Source organism: Symphalangus syndactylus, chromosome 7, assembly GCF_028878055.3.
Source record: "Symphalangus syndactylus isolate Jambi chromosome 7, NHGRI_mSymSyn1-v2.1_pri, whole genome shotgun sequence".
NCBI lineage: Eukaryota > Metazoa > Chordata > Mammalia > Primates > Hylobatidae > Symphalangus > Symphalangus syndactylus.
This window is the reverse complement of record NC_072429.2, coordinates 142,716,179-142,727,715: the sequence shown is the minus strand read 5'-3', so window position 1 is coordinate 142,727,715 and position 11,537 is coordinate 142,716,179. Positions and strand designations below refer to the sequence as shown.

The window sequence follows — 11,537 nt, the reverse complement described above, 5'->3', positions numbered from 1 at the left end:
TATCCCAAAATGGATCACAACTGGAATCTAAAATGATAAACTTCCTCATTTTCCATAAAGGAAAACGAAAGAGAAAAATCTTTGTCATTTTTGAGTTATATTTCTGAAATATAACACTAAAATTATGATCTATAGAAGAAAAAGATCAATAAATTGGACTTCATAAAAATAAGGAACTTATGCCCCTTGAAATACACCGTTAAGAGAATAAAAAGACAAGCCACAGACTGGGAATAATACTTGTAAATCACGTAACTGATAAAGGACTTGTATCCAGAATATACAAAGAACCCCCAGCACTCAATAAACAGAAATAATCCAATTTAGAAATAGACAAAAGGTTTCAACAGACATTTCACCAGTGAAGATATATGGATGGTGAACAGCACATAAAAAGACACACAAGAACATTAGTCATTAGGGAGATACAAATTAAAATTACAGTGAGACACCATCATACACCCACTAGAATGCCTAAAAATTTAAAAAGACTAAACTTATCAAATGTTGATGAGGAGGTAGGGCAACTAGAGCTCTCACACTGAGCTGATGGAAATACCAGTGGTTCAACCACTTTGGAAAAGAGTTTTAGCAGATCCAGGCCGGGCGCGGTGGCTCACGCCTGTAATCCCAGCACTTTGGGGCTCTGAGGTAGGCGGATCACCTGAGGTCAGGAGTTCAAGACCAACCAGGCCAACGTGACAAAACCCCATCTCTACTAAAATACAAAATTAGCCGGGCGTGGTGGTGCGCGCCTGTAGTCCCAGCTACTCGGGAGGCTGAGGCAGGAGAATCTCTTAAACCCAGGAGGCGGAGGTCGCAGTGAGCTGAGATCACGCCATTGCACTCCAGCCTGGGCAACAAGACTGAAACTCAGTCTCAAAAAAAAAACAAAACTTTTACTGCCTTTGTATTTTTCAGGAAGAGGGTAGAGATTTTGACTGGGACTCTGGACTTTGTCAAATATCCGTGTTGAAAATGTAAGAGCAACTATTCAAAGAATGGAGACGCAGTGTGTCTGTCTGTGGAGTCCCAACAGGAAACAGGGTGGCTGAGGAATGCTAACAAAGAAGCCATTCACCATGGCGTGGGCAGGGGGGTGGTAGCAGGAAGGAGGGTGGCCCTGCAGGTCGCTGGACCTGCCGGCACTTGCTACCTCAGGCAGATCCTGGTAGAGGGCTGCTGCTTCCCGTTACTGTAGAACAGGTTTCTCCGTTTCCAAGATGTGTGTGTGCGTGTGTGTGTGTGTGTGTGTGTGTGTTTTGAGACAGAGTCTCACTTCCGCCTCCCGGGTTCAAGCAATTCTCCTGCCTCAGCCTCCCCAGTAGCTGGGATTACAGGCATGCACCACCACACCTGGCTAATTTTGTATTTTTAGTAGAGACAGGGTTTCACCATGTTGGTCAGGCCGGTCTCAAACTCCCAACCTCAGGTGATCTACCCGCCTCAGCCTCCCAAAGTGCTGGGATTACAGATACGAGCCACCACGCCCAGCCTCCAAGGTGTTTTATCTGCTGTGTATTCACCTGGTTCTGAAAGGTCCCAACGAAACAACTTAATATTACAAATTTCATCATCAAAATGGCTGACCTCAATCAGGAAACGTGGGCTCCTGGACATTCCAGAAGCAGCAGTGATGCCGGACAGGTGAGCCCCAAAATTGAGGCTGAGCCCGGGAAAGAATTCAAGGACGAGCCGGTGTGTTAGACAGCAACTTTTAATTTTTTGAGACAGGATCTTTCTCTGTCGCCCAGGCTGGAGTGCGGTGGTGCCATCATAGCTCATTGCAGCCTTGACCTCCTGGGCTCAAGCAATCCTCCTGTCTCAGTCTCCCCAGTAGCTGGGACTACAGACATGTGCCACCACACCCAGCTAATTTTTGTATTTTTTTTGTAAAGACGGGGTTTTGCCATGTTGCCCAGGCTGGTCTTGAACTCCTGGGCTCAAGCAATCCTCCCACATTGGCCTCCCAAAGTGCTGGGATTCCAGGAGTGAGCCCCTGCACCCAGCCTAGACAGCAACTGTTACTGAAGCAGCCAAGCAGAGCTGCAGCAAAGGGGCTGCTCCTTGAGAACAGGGGCCACCCCTCAGGCAGTGCACCCAGAGTTGCAGCTGAGGCAGGGCTGAGGTCAAATTTATACCCAATTTTTTTTTTTTTTTTTTGAGACAGGGTCTTGCTCTGTCACCCAGGCTGGAGTCTGGTGGCGCCATCAGGGCTCACTGCAGCCTCGAACTCCTGGGCTAAGGTGATCCTCCTACCTCAGACTCACAAAGTGCTGGGATTACAGGGATGAACCAGGGCACCCAGCCTACCCACTTTTACTTACAAGCAAATTAAGGGGCGGTTTATGCAGAAATTTCTAGGATGAGGGTGGCAACTTCTGGGTTGTCCGGTTGTTGCCATGGAAAGGGGCAGTAACTTCTGGGTGTGTTACCACGGCAACAATAAAATGACACGGCACACTGGTGGGCGACTTGTTTTAGCTAGTCCTCACTTTGGTCCAGTGTCCAAACCCCGCCTCCGGAGTTGAGTCCTGCCTCCTGCCTCAGGAGGAAGGCTGCCCTGACTGCTGGGCCCTGGGAGAGGCCATTCTTCAGTGCTGGGAATGCATTGAGCAGGGCTGCAAGCCACAGACAGGAGCGGAGCCCTCCCACCCCAACACACACACAAGGCCACCCAGCAGTCTTGTGTCCTGGGCAGAGGGCCGACATGGGGAGGGGCAGCCCCCAGGCAGGAGACGGTGGAATTGTGATGGGGATTGCACTGAATTTGCAGGTCAGCTTGGGGAGTGATGCTGAGATGGCTTTCTGTTCATTCATGTCCTCTTCATTTCTTTCAGCAATGTTTTCTAGTCTTAAATATACAAGTCTTGCCTTTCTTTGGCTACGTTTATTCCTGAGTATTTTATTATTTGCAGTGCTATTGTGTATGAAGTTGTTTGCTTAGTTTCTTGTTTGGATTGCCTACTGCTAGCATGAAATACAATTGATGTTTGTATACTGTGGAGACTGCCCACCGAGCATCGCACCTGTCCTCCAGGACCTCTCAGGACAGCCCGGCATGGTGGCCGGGCCTAGGGGGCAGACCAGCTTGCCTTCCCTACTGGATCATATGCAGGCAGGACCCGGGTCTCTGGGCCCCGAGCTCTTGCCCCCAGCCTGTTTGCCCACCAGGTCCCACGGACAACACTGTCAACAGGCTCCTCCTGCCTGGGCTTGGCATGGAAGGCCTTCTTGGTTCTGGAGCCTCAGCTGGTTTCAGCCGACCAACCCACAGCTCCCTGGCAGCCCCCACCCTGAACTGGAGTCTCGCCATAACCCTGGGCTGTGGGCCCTGCTGAGTGAGGAAGAGAACGCTTAGGTAGCTGCAGCTGCTGCCCCGGAGGAGGAACCTCTCTCCCGGAGGCATTCATCCCACACTCTAAGGAAAGGGAATGGACCACTTGAGCCCAGCAGTTCGAGGCAAGGCAGGACGCCCAGAAGGGATGGGGTGGCTGCGATCTGTGGGAAGTGGCTTCCTGCTCTACCCCTCTCGGAACAGGAGGCTTTGCCATCCTAGAAACACGTTCAGAAGATAGGACAGCTTGAGCTTACTCAACTCACCTGCTTAAATCCCTGAGTTAAAAAAAAAAATTAACGATCATCCTTAGGAGATCCCGGCAACAAGCTTACATTTTAAAAATTGATAAATGAAAGAATCGAGCTCTTATTCTGTCTTTCCTATGCAAATGGGCCTCTGGGTAACCAAACAGCATGAGAGGGAAGTTTGTCGTCGCGGAAGTATTCCAGCCAGTGAACAAAGAAGGCATAGCTGAGGGGATGTCCACCTTCCGTGCCAGGCAGCGCACGTCAGCCTCCCAGGGGATGCAGTCCTCGGCCCCGCAGACCTGCTGGAAACCTGGTCAGCTCCACCATGTCCCATCCTGACACATTTCAGAGCCCTCTGGGGGCAGAGTCTGATCCCCCACCCTGGAGCCCAGCGCGTGTTTGCTGAGGGACTGCTGGCTTCAGCCCCCGGGGAAGCCACACCCCTGGGGACCACAGCTAAGGGACCGAAAGCCGAGTGGGGCTAGAGCTGGGAAACGCTGGAGCCCTTCTTTCCCACTCTAGGGGGCAGCTGCCTGAGTCCCCGGCCTCCCCTTTCCTCCCCCTGCTCGGGAGTGGGGCTTCTCTTGGGCCTGGTCTGAGGATGCTGGACTGTGGGGTGGTGGCGACATGGGCCTGCCCTTGGCTTCAGGGCCTGGGCTCCTGGCTGGGTCCTACTCTACCCACACTCCCTCCAGGCCTGCCAGGAAGATGAAGTGCCACCTGCCATCTCTGAGGATGGAGGCTAGATGGAGCCCATTCACCAAGACCAGGCTGAGCCGCGCACGCTGGGCCGCACCCCATTCGGTCCTCTTCTGTCTTATGTCGCGATGGGTTTAGAGGCCAGGCCAGCACGAGCAGAGTGGCTTTGCGGCTCCCTGGGTGGTTGCAGGTGGGTGGTTGCAGGTGGGTGGCTGCTGGAGGGTGGTTGCAGGTGGGTGGCTGCAGGAGGGTGGTTGCAGGTGGGTGGTTGCAGGTGGGTGGTTGCAGGTGGGTGGTTGTAGGTGGGTGGTTGCGGGTGGGTGGTTGCAGGTGGGTGGTTGCAGGTGGGTGGTTGCAGGTGGGTGGCTGCAGGGTGGTTGCAGGAGGGTGGTTGCAGGAGGGTGGTTGCAGGAGGCCACCCCTCAGGGGCGCTGCCAGGACACGGGCGGCCTTCACGTGGACAGTGGTTTTGTGCTTTCCACCAGCACAAGGTCCACAGCGGCTGCTGCCGCGGGTTCCCCAGCAGATGGCAGCAAAGCGCCTCCCAGCCCCAGCGTCTCGTCCCGGCCACCTGTCTCACTCCTGCTTTCTGACTAGACTGGGGACGGTAGGCTGTGTCCCATCTGGGAGGCGCCACCTCACCCCCTGGAGGGTAAACCGGCCCAGTAGGCGGGGCGGGGGATGGGGGGTGCTAGCATAATCTCAACAACCCGTGCCCCAACACAAGACGGTGGCCCCAACACACACAAGACGGTGGCCCCAACACAAGACGGTGGCCCCCAAACTCCCCCTCCCCAGAGATTTCTCATCCCCAGGACAGCTGTTGCAGGCAAAAGGCTTTGGAAACATTAAACGTGAATTATTCCAACTGGTAAAAAACAAAGCAAAATGAAACAACTAGATCCTGGTTACTTTATAATATATAATACTCAAAGGATTATAAATTTCTTCTTCTCCTTCTTTTTGTTGTTGTTGTTGAGACAGTATCGCTCTGTCACCAGGCTGGAGTGCAGTGGCATGATCTCAGCTCACTGCAAGCTCCGCCTCCCGGGTTCACGCCATTCTCCCAGCTCAGCCTCCGGAGTAGCTGGGACTACAGGCACCCGCCACCACACCTGGCTAATTTTGTTTTTGTATTTTTAGTGGAGACGGGGTTTCACCGTGTTACCCAGGAAGGTCTCGATCTCCTGACCTCGTGACCCGCCCGCCTCAGCCTCCCAAAGTGCTGGGATTACAGGCGTGAGCCACTGCGCCCGGCCAGGATTATAAATTTCATTTCTATTTCAGCCTCTCTGGACATGGGAAGGATCAGCTGAGGAGGGAGGATGGCGGCGATTACCGACAGCCTTAGCGTGACCTGCACATCTGCAGCACCGAGCAATGGAAGTCAACAGAAAATGTGAAAGAGGGCAGTCCATGCCATGGATACACATCGTTTGAAGAAAGCGTCCGTGGGTGCCGCTGGCGCTCACACACACGCCCTCCACTTAATGTCTCCACTTAATACCAAGAACCTTCAGTTAAGAATCTATTTTATTTTATTATTATTATTATTATTATTTTGAAATGGAGCCTCACTTCATTGCCCAGGCTGGAGTGCAGTGGCGCGATCTCAGCTCAATGTAACCTCCGCCTCCTGGGTTCAAGCCATTCTCCTGCCTCAGCCTCCCCAGTAGCTGGGATTACAGGTGTCCGCCACCACATCTGGCTAATTTTTGTATTTTGGTAGAGATGGGGTTTCATCATGTTGGCCAGGCTGGTCTCAAACTCCTGACCTCAAGTGATCCACCCGCCTCAGCCTCCCAAAGTGCTCGGATTACAGGCATGAGACACCATGCCCGGCTGAGAATCTATTTTAAATGAGAAAAATGTCCAGGTGCGGTGGCTCACACCTTAATCCAAGCACTTTGGGAGGTCAAGGTGGGAGCATCACTTGAGCCCAGGAGTTCGAGACTAGCCAGGGCAACATAGTGAGACCCCATCTCTACAGAAAATTCAAAAATTAGCCAGGCGTGGTGGCACACTCCTATACTCCCAGCTGTTTGGGAGGCTGAGATGGGAGGATTGCTTGAGCTCTGGAGGTCGAGGCTCCCAGGCTCATGGCAGTGAGTTGTGATCATACCACTGTACTCCAGCCTGGGCAACAGACGGAGACCCTGTCTAAAAAAATAAAAAAATTTTTTTCTTTGAGACAGAGTCTCGCTCTATCGCCCAGGCTGGAGTGCAGTGGCACGATCTCGGCTCACTGCAAGCTCCGCCTCCCGGGTTCACGCCATTCTCCTGCCTCAGCCTCCCGAGTAGCTGGGACTACAGGCACCCGCCACCACGCCCAGCTAATTTTTTGTATTTTTAGTAGAGACGGGGTTTCACCATGTTAGCCAGGATGGTCTTGATCTCCTGACCTCATGATCCGCCCGCCTTGGCCTCCCAAAGTGCTGGGATTACTTTTAAAAAGTGAGAAAAATTACAATGTTACTAAAAACCAGGGAAACGTGTATGCCAGTAACACACACTACACGAGTGAACGTCACATTTGATGCAGGTGGCTTCCTGAACACGGGGTTGAGCAAATCTCTCTGTAGGAGCATGGCCTCCATGCGCCCCAGCCCCACCCTGGCTGTGCGCATGCCCCTTTGTTGGTTCTCAAACTTTGCAAAATGCCCTCATGTTATTACAACCATCTACGCATTGTTTCTGAAATGTGACTCAAGACTTTTCCCAGGCTGGGCGCGGTGGCTCACGCCTGTAATCCAGCACGTTGGGAGGCCGAGGCGGGCGGATCATGAGGTCAGGAGATCGAGACCACAGTGAAACCCCGTCTCTGCTAAAAATACAAAAAATTAGCCGGGCATGGTGGCGGGCGCCTGTAGTCTCAGCTACTCTGGAGGCTGAGGCAGGAGAATGGCGTGAACCTGGGAGGCTGAGCTTGCAGTGAGCCGAGATCGCGCCACTGCGCTCCAGCCTGGGTGACAGAGCGAGACTCTGTCTCAAAAAAAAAAAAAAAAGACTTTTCCCATACATTGTTTTGTTAAAATTCTCTTACTGATTTTTGGGGATATAAATATATGTTCCTGTATAAATATTTCTAGCAAGTGTAATGAGAGATACATAAGTTCTTTGAAGTTTCGGTATTAAAAGCCCAGAGGTGGTCAATGGCAGGTACGTGACTCTTGTGGGTGTCCTGTGGGCTATGCCTGTACCAGGCTCAGCTTCCGGTGTGGCAGTATCTAGGATCCAGAAGACCATTCAAACAACCGCACACGTGGGATAAGGTACATATCATTCATTTGGCAGAAATCATAGCAAAATTTAATAACATGCTGCCAAATCATGTACGTGGAAAACAATCATCTATGCTAAATATTACGATTTGTTATTTAGAGGATAAATTATCAGACCCAATAAGTACAATTATGGCAGAGGGAATAAAGGTGATGATTTTCAAGGAGGGGAGTGGTGGTCCCTAGCAGCGCTCCCCAACTCTGCTTCATCTTCAAGTGTGTGGGAGGGGCTGGACTGCCCGGTCCCATGATGGCCACGAGGGGGACCATGGCGGGGAGTCATGAGGTGGTGCCATGTGACCAGTATTGGCCAATGAGGAATGAGAGGAGGTATTTACATGGCACCTTTACACCAGAGCATTTACTTACTATTGCACAACCCTCTAGAGCCTCTGTGTCTCATCTGGGAAGACCCGCAATGTTCTAGGCAGCAGTCATTCCATCAGCCTGGGTCCTGAAGCAAAGACGGAAGAGAGAACCTCAGCCAACCCCTGCCATGCAATGCAAGTGAGAACAAGCTATGGCTTTAAGCTGGAGACACTGAGGTTGCTTGTGAACGTGGCATAAGCAAACCTATGGCAGTGGATGGACTTTGAGACCAGGAAGGGGGATGCTGCTACTGCAAACCACACAGGACACTGACTAATGGCCTGATAGCAAAGCACTTATCAGAAGGACAGAGACCAGCATTATGCAAAACACTTGTCAAAACTGTCTCCAAGATAACTGGGAAGCAGGTTTCGAATCAGTGAACTTGTGTCCAAGAGAAGGGGTAGAAATAGAGCTCGTGAAATATGCAGTCACTGTGGCCGCATGTGCAGAGCGTTGACAAGGGAAGCTGTGTTCAGCGACCGCAAGCAGGACAACAACAAACCCTGGAGGGGAGGAGAGAGTCTAATTTCTAAAGTTGTCGTGTTATGTTGTTTTATTATTTTTACTATTGGTTTTTTTGAGACAGAGTCTCTCTCTGTTGCTCAGGCTGGAGTGCAGTGGCAAGACCTCGGCTCACTGTTGCCTTGACCTCCCCAGGATCAGGTGATCCGCCCATCCCAGCCTCCTGAGTAGCTGGGACTACAGGTGTGCACCACCATGCCTGGCTAATTTTTCATATTTTTTGTAGAGATGGGGTCTTGCTATGTTGCCCAAGCTGGTCTTAAACTTCTGGGCTCAAGCGATCTTCCTGCGTTGACCTCCCAAAGTACTGGGATTACAGGTGTGAGCCACTGCACCCAGGCCTATATCCTATTATATATATAAAGTATATGTATATATATATATTTTTTACATTTTACATTTATATATATTTTTTAGACAGAGTCTTGCTCTGTCGCCCAGGCTAGAGTGCAATGGCGCGATCTCAGCTCACTCAACCTCTCCCTCCCAGGTTCAAGCGATTCTCCTGCCTCAGCCTCTGGAATAGCTGGAATTTCAGGCGCCCACCACCACACCCGGCTAATTTTTGTATTTTTAATAGAGATGGGGTTTCGCCATGTTGGCCATCCTGACCTCAGGTGATTTGCCCATCTTGGCCTACCAAAGTGCTGGGATTACAGGCATGAGCCACCATGCCCGGCCTCTATATTGTTTTAAATGTCTACTTTTCAGCAAACAGTTATAAGACATGCAAAGAAACAAGAAAGTATGCTCATACACTGAAGAAGATTGAGTCAACAGAAACAGCCCCTGAGGAAGCCCAGGCATTGGACTTATTAGACGAAGACTTAAAATTAGCTATTATTGAATACATGTTCAAAGAGCTAAGGGAAACAATATTTGAAGAGCTAAAGTAGCCGGGCGCAGTGGCTCATGCCTGTAATCCCAGCACTTTGGGAGGCCGAGGTGGGCGGATCACCTAAGATCAGGAGTTCGTGACCAGCCTGACTAATATGGAGAAACCTCATCTCTATTAAAAATTCAAAATTAGTTGGGCATGGTGGCACATGCCTGTAATCCTACTCGGGAGGCTGAGGCAGGAGAATCGCTTGAACTCAGGAGACAGGGGTTGTAGTGAGTTGAGATCGCGCCACTGCACTCCAGCCTGGGTGGCAGAGTGAGACTCTGTCTCAAAAAAAAAAAACAAAAAACAAACCCTCAAATCCATATAAAGAAGCACAGAGCACCAGCATAAACTTATTTTTTGCTTGTAACTTCCTTTTTCCTAACTGAGTTAAAGGTAAGTGCATAAAGTAATAATTGCAAACCTGTGTTGATGCGAACACAATGTACAAAGAGGTAATCTGTGACGAATAGCAGAAAGGAGGTGAAAAGGGAGTGGCGTGGGAGCCACATTTTTGGATACTATTTAAGCATGGTTTGCAATAATTCCAATTAGATTGTTATCAAATAATTTGTCAATAGTAATCCCTACAGCAACCACTAAGAAAATAACTGGTAAAAAAAAGAAAAGAAAAAAAAGGAGAGAGCTAGAGTGGACGGTAAGAACAGACAAAATAGACTTTAAGACAAAGTTGTTAACAGAGGAAAGGAAGGACATTTTATAATAATAAAAGGGTCAATCCATAAAAAAGACATTGTATTTATATAAGACTGAGTCTCAAAAAGTAAATAAATAAAATAAAAATAAAAAATAAAATTTCAGTGGATTGAAATCATACAAAGTATGTTCTCTGACCACAGTGGAATGAAATTAGAAATCAATAAACAGAAGAAAATTTGAAAAATTCACAAATTTGTGAAAATTAAGCAACATACTCCTAAATAACCCATGGATCAAAGAGGAAATTCTAAAGGAAATTAGAAACACTTTGAAATGAATTTTTTAAAAAACCATATCAAAACTTATGGGATACAATGGAAGCAGTGCTCAGAAGGAAATGTGTAGCTATAAATGCCTGCATTGAAAAGAAAAAAACATCTTGAGAGGCTGAGGTGGGAGGATCGATTGAGGCTGGGAGTTCAAGACCAGCCTGGGCAACATAGCAAGACCCCATCTCTAAAAAAATTAAAAAATTAGCCAGGCATGGTGGCACATACCTGTAATCTCTGCTACTTAGGAGGCCAAGTGGGAGGATCACTTGAGACCAGGAGTTTGAGGCTACAGTGAGCTATGATTGTGCCACTGAACTCCAGCCTGGGCAACAGAGCGAGACCCTCTCTCAAGAAGGAATAAAGAAGAAAGAGGAAAGAAGGAAGAAGGAAGAAGAAGAAGAAACATTTTAAGTCAATAGCTAACTTCTCTTCTTAAGGAACTAGAAAAGAAAACCATATTAAATCCAAAGCAAGCAGAAAGAAATTATAGGTTAGAGCAGACATAAATGAAATAGACACTAAAAGTTGATTCTATGAAAAGATAAAATTGGCTTTCTGTGCCAATAGCGCTCATACAGACGTGGTAAACATTCCTAAAACCTGCTGGGCTCTCTGTAAGAAGTGTGGCAAGCACCAACCCCTCAAAGTGACACAGTACAAGAAGGGCAAGGATTCTCGGTATGCCCAGGGTAAGCAGGTTATGACAGGAAGCAGAGTGGCTATGGTGGGCAGACTAAGCCGATTTTCTGGAAAAAGGCTGAAACTACCAAGAAGACTATGCTAAGGCTTGAGTGCGTTGTGCCCAACTGCAGATCTAAGAGAACGCTGGCTACTAAAAGACGCAAAAGCATTTTGAACTGGGAAGAGATAAGGAGAGAAAGGGCCAAGTGATGCAGTTCTAAGTGTCATCTTTTGTTTTATTATGAAGACAATAAAATCCTGAGTTTATATTCAAAAACAACCACCGCAAAAAAGATAAAATTGGGCCGGGCGCGGTGGCTCACGCTTGTAATCCCAGCACTTTGGGAGGCCGAGGCGGGCGGATCACGAGGTCAGGAGATCGAGACCACGGTGAAACCCCGTCTCTACTAAAAATAGAAAAAATTAGCCGGGCATGGTGGCGGGCGCCTGTAGTCCCAGCTACTCGGAGAGGCTGAGGCAGGAGAATGGCGTGAACCCGGGAGGCGGGGCTTGCAGTGA

At 49.3% G+C, this 11,537-nt stretch overlaps 1 pseudogene; it reads left to right on the top strand.

Annotated features, from left to right (window-relative positions):
* The first annotated feature begins 10,866 nt into the window (after positions 1-10,866).
* Positions 10,867-11,315, top strand: LOC129485789 (large ribosomal subunit protein eL42-like; annotated as a pseudogene).
* Positions 11,316-11,537: the final 222 nt, after the last annotated feature.